This window comes from Castor canadensis, chromosome 17 (assembly GCF_047511655.1).
Source record: "Castor canadensis chromosome 17, mCasCan1.hap1v2, whole genome shotgun sequence".
Classification (NCBI taxonomy): domain Eukaryota; kingdom Metazoa; phylum Chordata; class Mammalia; order Rodentia; family Castoridae; genus Castor; species Castor canadensis.
Window position 1 is genome coordinate 20,809,720 of NC_133402.1, and position 18,490 is coordinate 20,828,209.

The window sequence follows — 18,490 nt, forward strand, 5'->3', positions numbered from 1 at the left end:
AAATTTGTCCTCTGAGAAGCCACAACTCTGCTGCAAACCACTAGGGCACACCCTGCATGCACATGTGCATATCAGAGACCATGCCTGCCTAGCAACACCTTATCTTCAGTGCTTGGCATTCAGTAGGTTGAATGAATGGATGGCTGAATGAATGAGTGAAGTCTAAGTCTTTAAAGGCCTTTTGCACCTAGCATCATATTTAATTATTATACTAGTTCTATGACACATGGAGGGCAAGAATCATTTTCCCAGCTGGGTGCAGGTGGCTCATGCCTGTAATCCTTAGCTAATCAGGAAGCAGAGATCAGGAGGATCCTGGTTTGAAGCCAGCTGGGGCAAAAAGTTTGGGGAAAAAAATCCCATCACAAAAATGGGCTGGTGGAGTAGCTCAAGGTGTAGGCCCTGAGTTCAAGCACCCATACCACACACACACACACACACACACACACACACACATACACACAAGAATCATTTTTCTAATGTTGCCAGATGAATTGTCACTGTGTTCTCATAACTGCCAAGATCCCCGGTCTCACTCCTTCCAGACCCCCCATTGTTCTGTCTACCATAGCATGCTGCTTCCAAAATATTCTTTGTTTGTTTAGCCAGGAGTTAAGGACAATATGGTTTCCTCATTATCTCTTCTGCTTACACTTTTTGGAGTGTGTAAGCTACTTGACCCCCTTGCCAAGAGTCCTCTGGCTAGAAAGACAATTATCTCCTCCAGTGCCCTGGAACTCGGACCTTCTGCCTGATGGAGCAGACACACTTTTCCCTTGGCCTGTGGGCAGCATTAATGAACTGCACTGGGAGCCCCCGGGCTTTGGCACAGGCGGCTCTGTGGCCAGCAGGGCCAGTGTCTGTGTCCCTTCCTGCTGACTGATCCGGGGATTTCTCATTCCCAAGCCAAGGAGAGGCTGGCCCGGCTGCCTAGAGGGGAGGCTTTCTGCTGCCTTCTGCTAAGATAAGAGTTTGCAGATAAGCAAAAGGAAGCCTGCACCAGGTTTGTGGGAAGAAGCCATCTTTTCAGAAGCAGCAAATGTTCTCAGAAGGGAGATAAGGCAAGAGGAAAACAGTTTTCTATGAAAACACATTCTGAAGAGGCTGGAGGAAGAAGATGAATGGGAACCTGGGGCACAAGGATTGGGAAGAGAAAACAGCTGCTGTGTTGGTTTGGAAGAATCAAAGTTTTTTATTTTGGTTGTTTGTTCTTGTTTTTCCCTGCCCATGATCTTTCCAGTATGGACTCCAGAGCCAGATGCAGAGCGTTGGAGAGCTGTCTTCCCCTGACTAACTCTCCCTGGCACTTTCTGTGAGCACTAAAACACATCTGCTGGCTGATGCTGGGCAGAGAGTTTTGCCTCTTTGGTCCTCAGCTTTCTCAAGCTGAAACTGACATGGAACTGGATCAGAGCAACAATCCCACCTCCACTGCAGAGGATTTCCCTGTCAGCTGTAGAGAGCATCACAGCATCGTATTACTCATATCAGGTGGAGGTGTGCAAGTGATGTACTTTTTGTTGTTGGTGTTTGAGACAGGGTCTCGCCAAGTAGCCCAGGCTGGCCTGGAACTCACAGTCCCCCTGCCCAGTTCAGCTTCCTGGTGCTGGAATCATCGACATGGGCCACTAGGCCTGGCCAAAGGTGATACACTTCTTATCTTTATTAATGAGCCTTCGCTATTCTATTCTTCTTCGCTTCTATTCTCACTCAGTTGTATTCTGATACACTTGCCTGAACGGGAGGGAAAGTTATTGTTATGCATTTTACAGAGGAGGAAGCAAAGAACCCTGAGAGTTCAGTCAGTAGTTTGTTCAAAGACTCACAGCCGCCAGGCACAGAGGCAATATTCAAATGCAGGTGGTGTGGCTCCAAAGTCCATGCTTTTACCTGGCTGTCAGGTACAGCTGCTTAAGAGAGCCAAAGGCTGGGCATTAGAGGTGGAGGACCCTTAGTGGTATAGTCTAGTCCTATCATTTGATAAAGAAACGGAGCCCCCCCAAAGGACATGATTATTTCAGGGCTCAGAGTAAGACAGGGGCAGAGCTGAGATTATAGCCAAGATTCTAGCTCTTCCAAAAGAAAAGGTATAAAATACATCCTTTACAGGCCCACGATTTTTAAATCCAAGGAACAAGGACTGCTTGACTTAGGAGAGGACCATATCCAAGTGGGCAAGGTCTGAATGACCACGTCTACACAAGCAATCATCCAAATGTTCCAAGAACATCTGGTGTTTGGTGTGGCATGGGCTCAGCATCCAAACAACTGAGTCAACACCATGGACTTGGCTCTCAGGTCTTTGTATCAAGCCCTTGGTTGGTTTCCTTTTGAGCCTGCAAGTCTTTGTGTCTTCTCTTTCCTGTTCCCTGTTCTACCTGGACCGAATTTAGGCTCTTTTTCCTAATTCATTTCAGTTTTTTTTCATGATTATTTTTCAGTTCATTCCGCCTTAGATTTTACTCAAATTTCTTAGGACTGATTCAAAGGAAAAAGCATTTTGTTAAAATAGCTGCGTTGCTTTTAAACAATTTGTCCTCCTACTCACTTTTTCTTTTTGGAAGACAGAAACTGAATATAGATTTGTGGGAGAGATAAAGAGGGAACCGGAGAAGAGCAATATAGAAGGGAGAAGGGGAGAGGAGAGAGAGGCTGGGGAGGAGGAGTGGGAAGGGAGGGAGGGCAGGACTGAAGGGAATTTGAGCTCCAGGGATGATGGAGGCAAAGGACCAGAAGAACCTCCCATTTCTGGTTGTCTACAGGCTGTGACAGAAGACCAGGCTGTCTTAATGTCAAAAAAGAATCAATACCTGAGTCCCTGCTGATCCACTGTTCCTAATCACATAGTTTAATTTAACAAAGGGAAAATAAGCTCCTTTCTGGCTCCCTAAAAGGAGCCTAGGAAGTTAGTAGCCTGTTCCAGAAGGATTGGGCACAGACTACACTCAACACAGGGATTCCTGATGATGACTGTTTCTGGTCCTTGACTCCCCAAGGGAAGGGAAACAACTGGAAAACGGAGCTGTTTGGCACAACGGGACAGAACATGCATATTCAAAGACTTCCCTTCCAGCTAAACTTAGCTGCCACCTTGCTCATCCTGAATGCCTTCCTCTGCCTCGTGGGCTGGTTATCTGTTCCACCTGTGCCCAGAAGCCCATCTCCTCTGTCGCCCCCATGTCCTTACGTTGTCAGTAATTCCCCCTTATTTGCCTCAGTCTTTCTCTTCACTGGCTCATCCTAAAACAAGTTTGTTTCATTCTGCGTCCTTTCAAAGTCACATCCTCCTTAGCCCTTCCCCCACCCCCACACCGCCTTCTCCCCTTCCATTCACTCCATTCACTCCCGGATATTGACAGCTAACAGTAGGCTGGCTTTACCATTGCCTTGTAGAATACACTTCACATGGACCGATCCATTTCAGCTTTATCTCAATCACATGAAGTTGTACTTTCATTGTCGCTCTCTTTTTCTAGCAGATGAAGAAACTGAGGCACAGAGGCATTAAGTAACTTTTTTCAAGTCACACGGTCAGTAGGTGATGGAAGCAGGCCATTAACCCAGGACAGTTTGATGACTTATACTATACTCCTAACCGTCAAGTCATAATAACTCAATTCCATCATCTGCCTTTTGCCAACACAATTTTTCTAAGGAGGATGCTGAAATGACCTTTCATTGAGGCCCAGGTTCTTCTACTGCCTCCTGCTTTCTTCCCCCAAAGGATATTTTCTCCACTTTCGATTTGTAGACTTAAGTCTGCGGTTGGGTATTCAAGTCAACCAACAGCAGATCAAAAACATTCAGAAAAAACTGTGTCTGTACTGAACATGTGCAGACATTTTTCTTGTCACCATTCTCCAAACAATACATTAAACAACTATTTCCATAGCATTTCCATTATATTAGGTATTGTAAGTAATCTTGAAATGATTTAAGATATATGGGCAGATTGCATAGGTTACGTGAAAATACTATACATTTTATATGACGGACTTGTATTAGTACATTTTGGTATTGCAAGGGGTCCTGGAACAAATCCCCCATGGGTCCCAGGAGTGACTGCATATGAGTTGTACGCAAATGACAAGACAAAATAATGTCACTCGAACATTTTCTGAAGTATGTGGTCTACAAGTGCATTGTAACATGGCAGTTTCCAGAAGTATGGTTGAGATGTAGGCAAGGGGCACAGGATGTACAGACCTCCCACTCACCCAGGTATTCTGGATCAACACATCACACAACAACAACAACACAGCTATTGAGTGCTAACTGCATGTCAAAACAGTTAGGAACCCTCCATGAGGTATATGTAACCTCATTTCATGTCCACAGTAGCCTTATAAGGGAGGGACAATTGTTTCCTCTACTTGTGGATAAAGGAGTACCAGGAAAGTCTCATGCTCCTGAGTGGTAAAACTAGGACTCAATCCATACTTCTGTCTTGCTCCTGAGTCTGCCCACCACTACTTTGGGGATTTTCCCATCAGCCCCCATTTGAGATGCCATATTTTATTATATAACATGTCATTCTCTTAGGAAGGGAGATATTGGCGTCTGATCTTGGTATCAAGGGAAGTTGCACATCTTTCTAAATTCTAAATTCTATTTATTTTAGTTGCTATTTATTGAATGCTTGGTAAGTGCTGGGTTGTGATAAATATTCTGCCTGTATTATTTCATTTTACTTTCAAAATAACCCCATGAATATCATTATTATCCCCATTGCAGGTGAAGAAACTCAAAACTCCAAGACATTAAGTAACCCATTTTACAGAGAAGGAAACTGAGCACAGAGAAATTAAGTAGTTGAATAAGGGCCTACGGTTTACATGTAATGGAATCAGACAGTCTGCAAGTCCAGGTGTGCCAGCTCCATAGCCTGAGTCCCTGTGCTAGGAGCATCATGGAGCAGCCTGTGTTGACTCACACCAAGTGACTCCCAGAGCGAGCTGTGTTGATAGCTGCAAGGGAGACAGAGACCCAGGTGTGAAGGGCTCCCTGCAAGTGCACACCCTCCCCCATTGTGTCAGAGGCTCCAGCCCAGGTTCACCAGACCCCTTGGAACTGCCGGCTCCTCTCTTGTCAAATGGAACCAGCTTTGCAGATTTCAGTTTCCACCCTGCCAACTTGAAAGTTTTAGCATTTCAGCTGTTTCAGAATTATAAAAGCCTACAAAATGCTAAGGTGCTTTTTTTAGAGTTTAAAAAAAATGTGTCTTTTCCCCACCATCACATAACAATCTGAAGGGATTTTTTTGCAGATTCCTGCCAAATGTGTATTTTTAAAGATTGCATTTGGCCAAAGACCAGAAGTGGAAAATCTGAGAGGAACACTGAGGAAGTTCTAAGGTGCATTCACAGAGGAGGAGAGGGGAGGCTCTTCCTGTAGAGCTGGGTTGGCTGTAGTGGGGGAACTGTGTATTTAAGGCTTCCTCACTACATTTGTGGACAAAGTATTTCCTGAAGACTTCAACACTTCATCTGGTTAGGTGGCCACCCAGCTGGTGGGCTCTATGAAGACCACCATCACTGCATGAAAAGCTCCCAGCTGGGCAACTATGACCAAGAGCCAACCAGCCCTTGGTGGACAAAGTCACCAAAGGCATGGATCAAGTGCCAGAGACCAGTTCTCACTAATTGTGTGTGTGTGTGTGTGTGTGTGTGTCACAGACTCTCCTCCAGCGTGAATCAGCTCAATCATCATTTTGTGGTGTTTCGGCTTCAGATTGCAAACATCCACCAACAAATAAGAGCCTTGCTTTCTAACGAGCTGGGGATGTGTGGAAAATAGAATCACTCACAGAAGTAGTGAGCCACAGATGTTCCAGGGAGCACAGGCAGTATGTGTGGTCATGAGACAGGATGCAGAATCTTGCTGTGGAAGTGTTTGCCTAGGGAGCCCAGAAGATAAAGTGATGACCATAGCTGGGACAGAGTCTGGTTTCTTTGCCCAAAGACCTGGCCTTCTGGATAGTTGCATGACACTTCATTTGAGAAGTGGTCCAGGACACTGTGTTTAACTTTGAATAAGGGCCATGAAATTCTTCTCTTCCAAAGCAAGGTGAAAGAGATGCTTCTAAGGAATCAGAAAGACCTGGGTTCAAATCTAAGCTCCAACACTTACTGAGTGCCATTGACATGTCACTTAACTTGGGACAATAATAGGACTCACTTGTTGGGTTGCCATGAGGATTAAAAGAAACAGTACACAAAAAAAAGCTGTCTGCATAATGCATTCCTAGAAAATGTTCAAATAATAGCCACTGTCATCATTGTTAGCATCACCACCACCATTCTAGCCCTGTAGTCACAGCAAAGTTATGCCAGCTCTACTAAATTGCATTTTTCTCTTTCTGTAATGGGAATAATTATGCCTACCTCACAGAGTTGAGATCCTACTTCTTAAGGTCTGGGGCCTAACACATGGTAAGCCCTCAAAAGCTGTGAATTCATTTCCCCTCTCCCCTTATAAGCCCTCAACCTCCTTGAAAACGCTGCTGAATTTAACTATCAGGAAGAAATGTTTGCAGTGTTATGCAGATTTCCTGAGGCCCTGTAAACCAAGAGGCACAATGACCTGTTCCCAAGGAGATGATGCTGTGGTAGGGAGGAAGACAAGGTACTGTTGTGGTGCCATAGGGACCATGAAGCTTGGAGCATCTCAGAACCATTACTTAAGGTTAAAAAGTTGGTTTCCAACCCAGGTCATTTTGATTCCAGAGTCTACACTTCTAACCATGACTGTTTCCTGTCATGAGAATCAGAGTCAAACCAAGTTTCCAGTTTCTCTTTTCAGTTTTCTGTTGAAAGACGGAGAGAGAGAGTGAGAGAGAGAGAGAATGAGAGGAGAGAAAGCTGGCCTTTGAACTGTGTGCAGGGGCAAGCAAACATGGCAGCCATGTTGTCCTGGGGAGCTCGAGAGCTCACTCAATTCTTCCTGGACAAGAAAGAGCCTACCTGGAGATGGGGCTCCCTGTGAGGACCTTATACAGAAGTACACCTCCTTTAGAACAAGAAGCAAGGCTTGCCCTGGCCATTGTTCAATGTGAATATCAGCATTCCTGTCACATTGGGACTCTCAGCCATGGCATCCTTGGAAGGAACCCCACACAGTGGTGAAGAACAGAGGTCTTAGAGCCAGGAAGCACTGAAAAAAATCCAAGCTATGTCCCCTACCTGAGGTGATCTTGAACAAGTGATTTAATGTTTCTGGGCCTCAGTTTCTACTTCTTTAGAATGAAGGCAGTAATAGTATCAATCTCTTACATAAATGCAAGAGTGAAATGGGACATGGGCTTAAGGTTCTAGCTCGATTCCCGGGAAGTACTCAGCAAATGGCACTGCTATTGTTTTTATCATTCCCAGAACAAGGCCCAGTGCAAGGCTTGTAGCAAGAGGCATTGTTCAAGGTGAATGTCACAGTTCGTGTCATGGTGGTGGCCACAGAGGATGCTAAGGCTAACTGAAACTTAGGGCTCATCTTTCCATTTCCAACCTAAAATGGGGGATCGCCGTTCAAAGCAAAAATCTTTGATTTTTGTATGTGTGTGTCCTTTGTTTTAATAATTAAGACATTTGCCTGATAATCTCCCATAAACTACAACTTTTAGGATAATAATCTGTCAGTGTCTATTAACATTATACACTCACATCCTAATTGATCATAAATCTCATTTCTGGTAGTCTAGCCAGAAAAAAGCACCACTATACAAGCACACATGTATAAAAAAGAAATCAACAATAATAACAACACAGTAACTAGAAATTAAGTGAATCCCAGTGGCAAGGAAATGATGGAATGAGTTGAAGGGACTCCATTCAGTACAGCAGTATATAACACTACTGCAAAGACTAAATTGGATCTGTAGTTATCTATTGACCTGGAAGGATATCCATGATGTATTAAGAGAGAAAAGCAAGTAGCACACTACTATAATATCTACAGTGCGATTCAATTTTTAAGAGCAAAAAATACTGCTTGCATGTATTTGCATGCGTGTTTTAAGGTGACAAACACCTAACAGAAACAAGTTAATGGAGGAAAGGTATATTTAAACTTATAGTTGCAAAAGTCTCAATCTATGACAGCTCCATTGCTTTGGGCCTGAGGTGAGGCAGAGCAGCTTGAGAACAGAAACATGGAGCAGAGGAGGCTGCTCACTTCACAGTGACCAAGAAGTAGTGAGAACAGAGAGTGAGTGTGCTGGCAGGCTCTTCCTTCTGCTTTTTGTTCCTCCTGAATCCTCAGCCTATGGGATGGATCCTTCCCCTGCATTTGATGCTCCATGTGCCAATCATCTTTGGAAACACCAGCAAAGACACCTAGAAGTGTGCTTTGTTGATCTCCTAGGTGTCTCCCAATCCAGTCAAGTTGACAACCAAGATTAACCAATACATGAGGGTACCAGGATTGTGGGGGAAGCACATCTTACAAGTGATCACTTTGGAGTGGGGGATGAGGGTGAAGCATGGCGGGAATAGAGAAGGGTATATTATTACTTTTTTTTCTATTGTTGGATAGTTTCAATGGTTACTCTTACAGTCTTTGAACAGGGGACTTAAAAACAGTTGGTGTTTGTGAATCTAAAAAATAACTGCAGTTCTTTGTTACCTCCGGCCCTGAGGCGAGCGACTTCCTTGGCCACCCAACGTAATGTGCCGCCTCACCCAAGTCCAAAAGCAATGGTCTAACCAATGGCTGACTAAAACATCCAAAATGTGCTGGAGACTGAACGCAGGGACTTACACATGCTAGGTGAGGATCTCAGAACTTTTAAAATATGGATTTAATGTCATTATAAGTAAAAGACTGAGCAGTGAGAGAAAGATGCCAGACACCAGAAATAAAAAAGTCTTTGAAAATATTATTTAGTTCATCTATCTACTGACCACACTATCATTTGCTTCCATAACAAAGCATTCATTGCCTTTTTCCAGACAGTGTCTAATGTATATCTCACTCTACCCTAGTTTCTTGAAGAAATTATTTTGGTAGATAACACAAGCAAATTTGATCATTTAAAAGGAAAACTAGACTATCACCTGAAAATTTTGGGAGGAAGATTAAGTTAATAAGAAATTTTTAAAAAGGGAAAGAAGCTGATTTGAGAAGGCTGGTTGAAGCACCTCATGCTTCAGGGGACATTTTGGTATTCCTAGATAGCCTCTTGAAGTGAACAGAGTCTTGCTGGAGCCCTTTAATATGCTATTACCAAGGACACCAAGAAGGCAGTGTGTCCTGTGATGGATGTCATTGATGATATGACCTGGAATATAAACCTGCTCCTGTTGTAAGGGTAGCTATTTACTGTAACCTGCCATTTAAATGGGATAATATTTTCTCTTATGAGATGGATGGACCAGAAGTAAACCAATCCCATCACCTTTATGGCAGGAGGAATTTTTGCCACCCAGAAGCATTATTTTAACAAAATTGTACAGCAAGATAAGGGCATGAATCTTTGAGGAGGAGAAAATGTGGAACTTTCACTAAGGATCTGTATTGTGGTGGCCAACTGTTTATAACTCCTTGCTCTCAAGTCAGACATACCAGTAAAAAACACACCAAAAATAATCTTGAAATCAGGAAAGCTGTGACACATGACTATCTGAGATTGGTGTACACTTGGATGGAGGAATGCAAGGAAAAGTTTTTTCTTCTGAATCCTTTGAAATTCATGACCTATGGAAACATTAAAATTAAGGAAACAATTGGGTTTCAATTTATTTCAGTGGGATTTATAGACTATCTTTCCAGAGTTGGAAACAGCTATAGATAGCCAACAAAACAAAACAAAAGCATCTTCATTAATACAAAGGGGGAAAGTCCCTTATTCCTTCCACAAAGTAGCATCAGAGGACAAGTTTGGGATGTCATGGAATTCTGGGAAATGGAATGAGAATACAACCAGAGTGGCCTGTCAATCACAAGAAAAGTAATTGCATATGTAACTTTGTGACACAGGTGATCACATAACTAAGAAAAGATTTTCTTCCTAGTCTGAGGACAAAGGCCACATCTTTTCAGCCTTGCATGCCCGAGATCACATGGTGTCTAAGCCAGAGAAAACTTTGCTGAGTGTGGAAAACAGGAATGAACAACACTGACCCCACCAGTGGGTTCAGTGAACCTGAAGTGAGCTCACACTCAGGAGTGTCTCCCATGGTGCAGGTGCTCAGCTCACTTTACTGCAGAGCTACATCCTTGAACTTTTCCAGTTCAATGACTTCAATGACTTGTTGAGTACGGACATGGCCAGCTATTCAATCACATAGGCAGGTAACACGTACCTGAGAGGGCAACGATATAAATTGGAATCCCCAAAAGAACATCTTCATATTAAAACATGCCAACCTCCACATGACAAAAATTTAAATCTGGGTTAAAAAATCCCAGGAGCAAAAATTTATTGCTCAAAATGGCATTTGGCTAGCTGCCTTCAAACAGTAATTCGCAGTTCCTTAAAAATACATTAAAAAATCTCAGAAAGAGATTACAAACCTAAAGCCTGAAAATTGAAGACTGAAAGACAACTTAATGGCACAATCTTGGAAGAAATGACACCAATTACAAATGCAGTTGGAGACAAAATGAGAAAATAGAGAAGAAAAAATGACAGAATTGGAAGAAAATAAATGATAAACAATCACACTGTTTGACTCTACACTAAAACATTTATACATTTCTATGAAGTGAATGATCTCCTAGGAAACAAACATGACTCCAGAAAAAGGTCTGATATTGGCGTAAGATACCAAAGAGGTATCAAAGAACTCCTTTCAAAAAGGCCCCAGGCCCAGAGAGTTTATATGAAAATTTACTTGTATTTAATCTATTCAGAGCATAGAAAATCATTTAATCAAATTACTACAACTCTGGTTTCAAAACTAAAACACACACATAAGACACACCATCAGCAAAGTTCATCAATAAATACATAGAAAAATCCTAAATTGTATGTTATAAAATCCATTTCTGCATTATATAATCAAAAGTAAAACATGTCCCCAAAGGATTTATATAAGAATAAAAGGTAGTTTATTAATATGAATGGTGTTAATACAAATTATCCTATTACTAAGCAAGAGTGGGAGAAAACCTTATAATTTCAAAAGAAATAAAAAAATGTAAACATCCATTCCTGAATTAAAATTCTCAGATAGCTAGACATTTAATAGAAACTTTGATAGCACAAGAAAAAAGATCTAGATAAATCTTCAAACACCCCAATTCTTGATAAAACCCTGGAGGACTTATTCACTGTAGCGGGCAGGAATTGCTTTAGGCGTTAGCTAAAAAGCAGACCATGGGGCTTGTATAAATTCTAGGATATGTACTCGGATCTAGGTACTAGGCCCTGTGACCACCCTTTGGCAAGTACTGTTCACAAGCATTTATTACAGTTAGGAACAAGGCAAGGCGGTCTTTGGACACTGCCATTATTTAAGATTATTCTCTGAACCTCTGTCTGAAAAGAAAGATGGCAGAGGGAGGGGAAGCTCTATTATTTGTAGGTGATATGGTCCTGCAACTGGAAACCAAGTAACAGTAATTACAACACAATCAGCACCAGTAAGACTGTTCATGCGGATTCCCAATAGATAACTACAGGTCAGTAATAGCCTCCTCCTGTGCCAGTAATACTTAGAAATACTCTGGAAGGTACCACCCATTAACAAGAGTTACCAAAAATTCAAGTCTGCCTAAAAATAATGTCCCCAATAAATACACAGGTTTGAATGAAGAAAATGTTAAAATTTCTCTGCAATTCATAAAATAGAACATGAATAATGAAAGATATGTTTTTAAACGTGAAATCTGAAAGTGTTAAAGAAGAACCCAATAAACTCTACTAATTAAATTTTTGTTAACATTCTAGTGTTTCTGGCAATTGGACAGAATAGTAGGAAAATGTGCAGGGAAAAATCAAGTTATAAGAACTAAGAAAGCAGACCCTTCTAGTAATTAAGAGTCTTTGAAGCTACATTAAATCAAACAGCGATATGACCAAATCTCAAAATTAGGAATGTAGTTAAAACCCACAAAGTTCTGGAAAATAGATCTGTTCATATGTATATATATGTATGTGTGAATTTAATAAAAGATAAATTTGATACGGATACATTGATTTACAAATAGCTTAATTTACAGTTTTACATCTCAGAGTACATTTTTAATTTTTTTTCTTTTTTTGCCCAGGTTCTTGGGAGTCTCAGCACCATCCAGAACAAGCACAGAAAGCAAGAAGGAGTCATCGTGGTAGGTAAATTCAGGCTAAGACTGTGAGAAGTTCAATAAGAATCTCCAGGCCTGTACTTCCTAAAAATTTACTAAGCTCTTAGGCTGCATTACTGCAGGGTCAGAAAGGATGGGTATAGGATTCTAGTCTTTTCTTCCACTGATTGCTTGAAGTTGGACCTCAGTGAAATGAGTCGCCTTGGGAAATTTACTTAATTGCACTGTATTTTTTTTTCTCATGATTAAGAAGGTAGTAGTTACCTGAAAAAACTGTCATGAGAAGAAAATTAAAAAAAAAAAAAAGAATGCATAATGCTTAGAACAGTGCTGGAAATGTGACTGACCAATACTGGTTCCTATTTATCCTCAGAGTTATCTCTGGGGAGCTATGGTTCTCCAACTCCAAGACTGGAACACAGAACTCATGCCTTGACCAATCAAGTCCTTGCAACCCCTTGTCTGCAGTGTTCAGTAATAAGCATGTCAGTTAAGGGAAGCCAATGAATTGCTTGCTGGGAGCAAAACTCATACTCATGCTGGGTTCAAGAACAGAAGAAGCCCTGAGAGCCAATGTTAGCCATCTTGTATCTCTGGGTCTCCCATCCATTGCTCCAAATTGGGGTGCACAGATAGGAAGTAGAGGAAACAATGGGGAGAGGAGAAATGGTGGAACTTGTTAATTTATCCCTGCATTCAACCATACCACTACTATTCCGGTGTGTGAGCCAACACAGCACTCTCTCTGACTCTGCTTCCTTTTGTCTCTCTCTCTCTGTCTCTCCCTGTCTGTCTCCATTCTTAAGTCCATTAGAATTTGGGTTTTTGTCACTTATAACTCAGTGAATTCTAGGTAAAACAACAGTATTATTTAGACAAAATACTCCCAAATTCTCCAGAACAGACTGTGTCTGGCCTTGTGTTAACATAATCTTATTACCTTCTCATCCTTAGCGTGTGGTCACACAATTATGAATGGCGATCCTTCACCCGAATGATGGGCATGTTAAAGATGATAACAACACTGCCCTTTTCCAAATTAGAGTCAAGAGCACGGGGCCAGAGACAAGTCAAGAGCTTCAAGCTCATGACCTTCATTGCAGGCCCCAGAGCTGGAATGAAAATTAGCCAGAGCCATCATTTCAAATGTCAAAAGGTCACTATTTATGAAAGGGTTCCTTAATATTCACTCAAACCCAGAAAGTCAGAAATAGAAGGAGAGGGGGCTGAAATGATGGATCTGCACAACTGCCTTTCCACGACCTAGTAAACTCTACCTGTGCTCAATTAGGCTGCAGTGACCTTCCGAGGCTGCATTCAGACTTTTAACATCAGTTAATCTGTCACACAGAATGTCATCTAGTGGCCTTTCATCCAGTTGTCTCCATTACAGTTAGCAGAGGTTGGACTGTACTTGTCTGTCTCTTTGCTGATCAAAAGTACAGCTGTATCGGTGAAGTTAATTGACAAGACATCCCTATGGGTTCTGCAGCAGTGTATATCAGAACTTCCCACCTAACTTGAAGCTTAGCTAGGATGCTGCAAAGTCAACATGTTCAAAGCCTAACTCCCCTTCCCCCACTCTCCATCACTAAATTTCCCATCTCTAACAGGCATCACCATCCATCCAAAGACTAATGCCAGAAAATCAGGAGTCCTTGGTCTCATTCTCTCTTACCCTTCACATGCAGCAATCAGGAAATTCTGTTGGTTCCAGCTTTTAAGTATCTCCCAGAGTGATGGTCAATGTCTCCGTCACTACTGCCACCTCCCTAATCCCTCATTGTTACTGGATTATTGCATTAAGGTCTTTCAACCAGTCTTCAAGTAATCCACTTCCCTTCCCCAGCCTGTTTTCCACATTCCAAGCAGAATGGGCCTCAATGTCAGATTTTACACTTTAATTTTAAACTTGCTAAAGAATTCCTGTGGTCCCCAGGATAAAGTCTAGCTAGAAGTACCTCTTAAGGACCAGCAGGGCATGGCCCCATCAATTTCTCCAGTCTTACCCTCCAGCACTCACCCAACCCATGAATTTACACTGTGCTACAGCCATTACAGAATGTTCTGGATTCTTTCTCATACAACACTCCATCTAGCCTGAGGACTTTGTACATGCTGTTCCCTCTTCCTAGAACACTACTCCTTTCATCTCTCTAACCCTCCTGTATCCTTCAACTTTTATGAGAGTTGTGATTTTTCTTCTGAAAGGTTCTTCTCAATCCAGGAAAGCAGTTAAGTAGTCACAGGGGCAGGTCATGGAGTTCAAGTTCTGTCTGGGGAGATACCTGTGTGTGAGAGGATGATTAATCTCTCTGTGCCTAAACTTTCTTATCTGTAACAGGGGATTAAAAGGGTTAAACGAGTCAAATGTGTATTGATTACACATAAACTCTCAAATGATAATAGATAGCATTATTAGTGTCACCTGCTGTCTGTGGATGTCCTAAAGACTCTGTCTTTGGACCTATACTCTTATTTTTCACAGCCTTATAGGAGGTTCTCATCCACACCCAAAGCTCTGCCCTTTTCCACTGACAATTTCCAAATGTATATTTCCAGATCATACCACCTTCAAATTCTAATCTTCTCTTACTAGGGTCATTGCAATAGGCACCTGGTTTATCTCCCTGCTCCACCCTGATCTGTTTCCCCATGGTACCCAACTCTGCTCTACAAACATCAATTGAGATCACTTGTCCTCTGCTTAAACCCTTCAACGGCTTCCCATTACCGTATGATCAGGGTTCTCAACCTTGGTATCCTTAACATTTGGGACCCCATAGTTGTTTGCTTGGAGGGGAGATGCTGTCCTACACACTGCAGGATGTTTAATAATGTCCCTGGTCTCACCAACTAACTTCAGTAGTGCTCCCCCAAATTGTGACAATCAAAAATGCCTACAGACATTGTCAGTATTCATGTTGAGAATCACATGGCTTATGATGATCTTCAAGGTCTTTCCAAGGTCACTTGCTCATCCTGAGAGCCAGTCTGGGGTCAGTGCTAACCAAACCACATGGATTGATGAAAAGATGGAACTTCTGGTACTGGCCAGACAACAAGCAAACAGAAAGACATTGCAGCAGACCCAGACTCCTTCTTACCTCTTTGTTTCCCAGAGAGCTATGCACTGGGACTGGCCAAAAGAATGTTTGCTTAGTGACCATTCAATAGTCCCATCCATCCCATACAGGCACTATCCTTGAACACCAGTGGCTTTAATTAATCTTAGGCTTCGAAGGTGAGCAGTTTGCAAATGTAAATCCCCATTCACGAAACACTTGAGGAACCTCAGTTCATTCCTCTTGTTCATTGCTTCATCCCTCTTGTGAGTTGTAACTCTGCTCTTTGTTAGTCATGGTTGAGCTTGTTAAGTGTTTGTGAACAAAGACACAAGATGCAACAAATCCTCCAGACCCTGTCAAACTTTCTATCAGCAGGGTTGCATTTTAATCAAAGGCACCTCTTCTAGGGCGTGTTGGAACCTCCAACACCATATATCCTGGTGATATATGCTATCATATATTCTGGTGATGGCAAAACAATGGCTTAGCGTAGCTAAAGAGAACGCAAAAACACAGATGTCAGAGCCCACAAAAGAACTGTGTTTCATCTCCCACTGGAGAAGAAAAGGCAGAACTAGAAGAAAACCTGACAACAGTATTTTTCTTCTTTTTCTCTTTAACCATTTCAAGTTTGTTCACAGGATTAAAATGCAGCTGTGGCAGAGGCTCTAAAATTTTGGCCTCAAGATTCCTTTACACTTACAGAAACTATTGAGTTCATGTTTGTGTGGATTATATTTATTTGATATTTCTTATACTAGAAAGAAACTCAATTCTTAAAAAATACTTATTTGAAAATGATGACAAATCTGGTTGCATGTTAACATATATTTATGTGAGAAAATCTATTTTCCAGAACAAAAAAATGAGAAGAGTGGCATTTGGTTTTTTTCCAGAACAAAAAAATGAGAAGAGTGGCATTTTTTAGAAAATCGGTTTAATATCCAGCTTAATAGGAGACATATTCTCATATCTGCTACTGTATTTGGTCAGCTGCCAGATGTTTGGGTTGAAGTATGTGAGGAAATCTAACCTCACACAAACATGTGATTTGCCAACAGAAGAGTATTTTGAATAACCTTTGAAAATAATTAGGGATATTCTTCTTTGATACTACACCAAAACCCAACAAGTGGTAGACTCCTAAAGGCTGTTTACAATGTACATTATGAAGCCATATTAACCAACTTCTCATGTTCTAGCACTTGAAAATTCATTTTCTAATCCTGCATCTTTACTGAGTCTTTTACTCAGGCATAATTTTGTTAACATTGTGCATTTAAGAAATCTTTTTTTTTGTGGAACTGAGGTTTGAACTCAGGGCCTACACCTTGAGCCACTCCACCTGCCCTTTTTTGTGATGGGTATTTTTGAGATAGGGTCTCGCGAATTATTCTCCCGGGCTGGCTTCAAACCTCAGTCCTCCTGATTTCTGCCTCCTGAGTAGCTAGGCTTACAAGTGTGACCCATGGTGCCTGGCTTAAAAAATCTTGATTCATTGAGTTATGCACATCTTTTAAATTAGGCACAAATCATTACATAGTATTTAAAAGGAGGAGGAGAAGGAGAAAGAGAGGAAGAGGAAGAAAAAGAAGGCAGTTCAAGGGGCCCGATACAAGTTTTCCAAAACTGTAATTTTCACTTGAAACCTTGAATTTTATCCTTGGCAACAAATACTGTCAATTGCTTTCTTTGAAGTGACAGGCTCCCTTAGCTCATTTTTGAGAAAATGTCTGCCAGATACCCCAACCTAAATAACCATAATTTTCCTGTCAGTCATTCTTTCAAGTAAATATGGTATTCCATGGGAAAAAGTAGCTAGTTCAGCTCGCAACTCAGGGCCTTTGCTTAGACCCCCCCACCCAGCCAGTTTTGCAGCTGATATGCTCACAGGTATTTACCATTTTGTGACACAGAATATTAAAATTTAGTACTCGACACCTGATATTTAATAAAATTAACATTTTTTAACTGTTTCATTAGGGACATTTTAAAGCACAACTAGCATTTTCTTTCACTGTGCATGAGAGGTGGTGACACACAGTGACTACTGAGCCACCACCTGGATTTGTGCTCAAATTCTGGCAGTTTTACCCACAACAGTTGTGTTATGTCATCATTGCAAATGGCAACATGGTGCAAAAGGCAAGTCATATCTTCTTACTTCTCTCAAACGGTGTCAGTTTGCTGACCTCCTGGAAGGACCTTGGGCAGTGTCCCTCACCCTAGGGGTTAGCAGTCCATACTTTGAGAACTGTATAATACTCCACAGGGCTCTTTAGAGGACTTAAGAAAGATGAACAGAAGCACTCAGTATGCATTTGCTGTGGTTATTTATTAAGTGCTAATGGCTTCCTAGTGTGGCTTACCTGGGAATATTCTAGAACATAGATTTCCTAAGGTTTGGTCGCCCTTACCAACCAGTAGGAAAAGAGGCCCAAGACTTGTCACCAAAGACCATGAATCCAGTTCCCTGGCAGGGTCTCCATCAACTGTATCATTGGCTTCATTTCATTCTCCTCTGAGACTTATGAAGACTCTTGGGGACTAAAAGCAATGGCAATTATGGCCCAGATGATTTCCTGATGTCAGCAGAACAGTGCAGATAGGTACATTCTGTCCACTGTATTAATCCTGGGAAAATGGTAAAAACCAATGCCAACTTAGCATGTGTGTCAGGCACTGTTGTAAGTGCTTACATATCAGATCCCTGTTGTGTAACCCTATGAGTAAGTACAATGAGAATTCCCCTTTTATAGACCAGGAAACTGAAATTCAGAGGGGAGTCACATGCCATGTGTGGTTGACCTGGGTTTTGAGCTCAAGCAAACTAATGGTAGAAGTTGAATTCTTAACCAGTAGATTCTACCAAGGAAACAAGAAAAAAGGAGGAGTAATTTTTCCAGGAAACTCCTCCCTGACTAACACAGGGGTTAAATTTTTAAAAGTCTCATACTGTTTTGAAATGACCAATTCTAAAGCCCTTTGGATCAATCAGAAACTCCAAGAAAGATGAAAATTGTACCAAAAAATCCAAATATGATGTAAACATATATAGGACATGATTTTGAGCAACTGAGCAAGTAGTAGCAGACTTCACTTGGACATTTTTCTCTGGGTGACTCAGAGATTTTGACATTGAAACCACAAAGAGGAAATTATAACCCCAGAAAACTACTCAG

General features: G+C 41.6%; 1 protein-coding gene and 1 pseudogene across 1 annotated transcript in view; one reads left to right on the forward strand and one right to left on the reverse strand.

Moving 5' to 3' along the window:
* Positions 1 to 18,490, reverse strand: part of Cacng3 (calcium voltage-gated channel auxiliary subunit gamma 3) — a 94,681-nt gene that overhangs the window by 62,385 nt on the left and 13,806 nt on the right. The window lies entirely within an intron of this gene.
* On the forward strand, positions 6,578 to 9,944 carry LOC109683733 (inactive polypeptide N-acetylgalactosaminyltransferase-like protein 5; annotated as a pseudogene).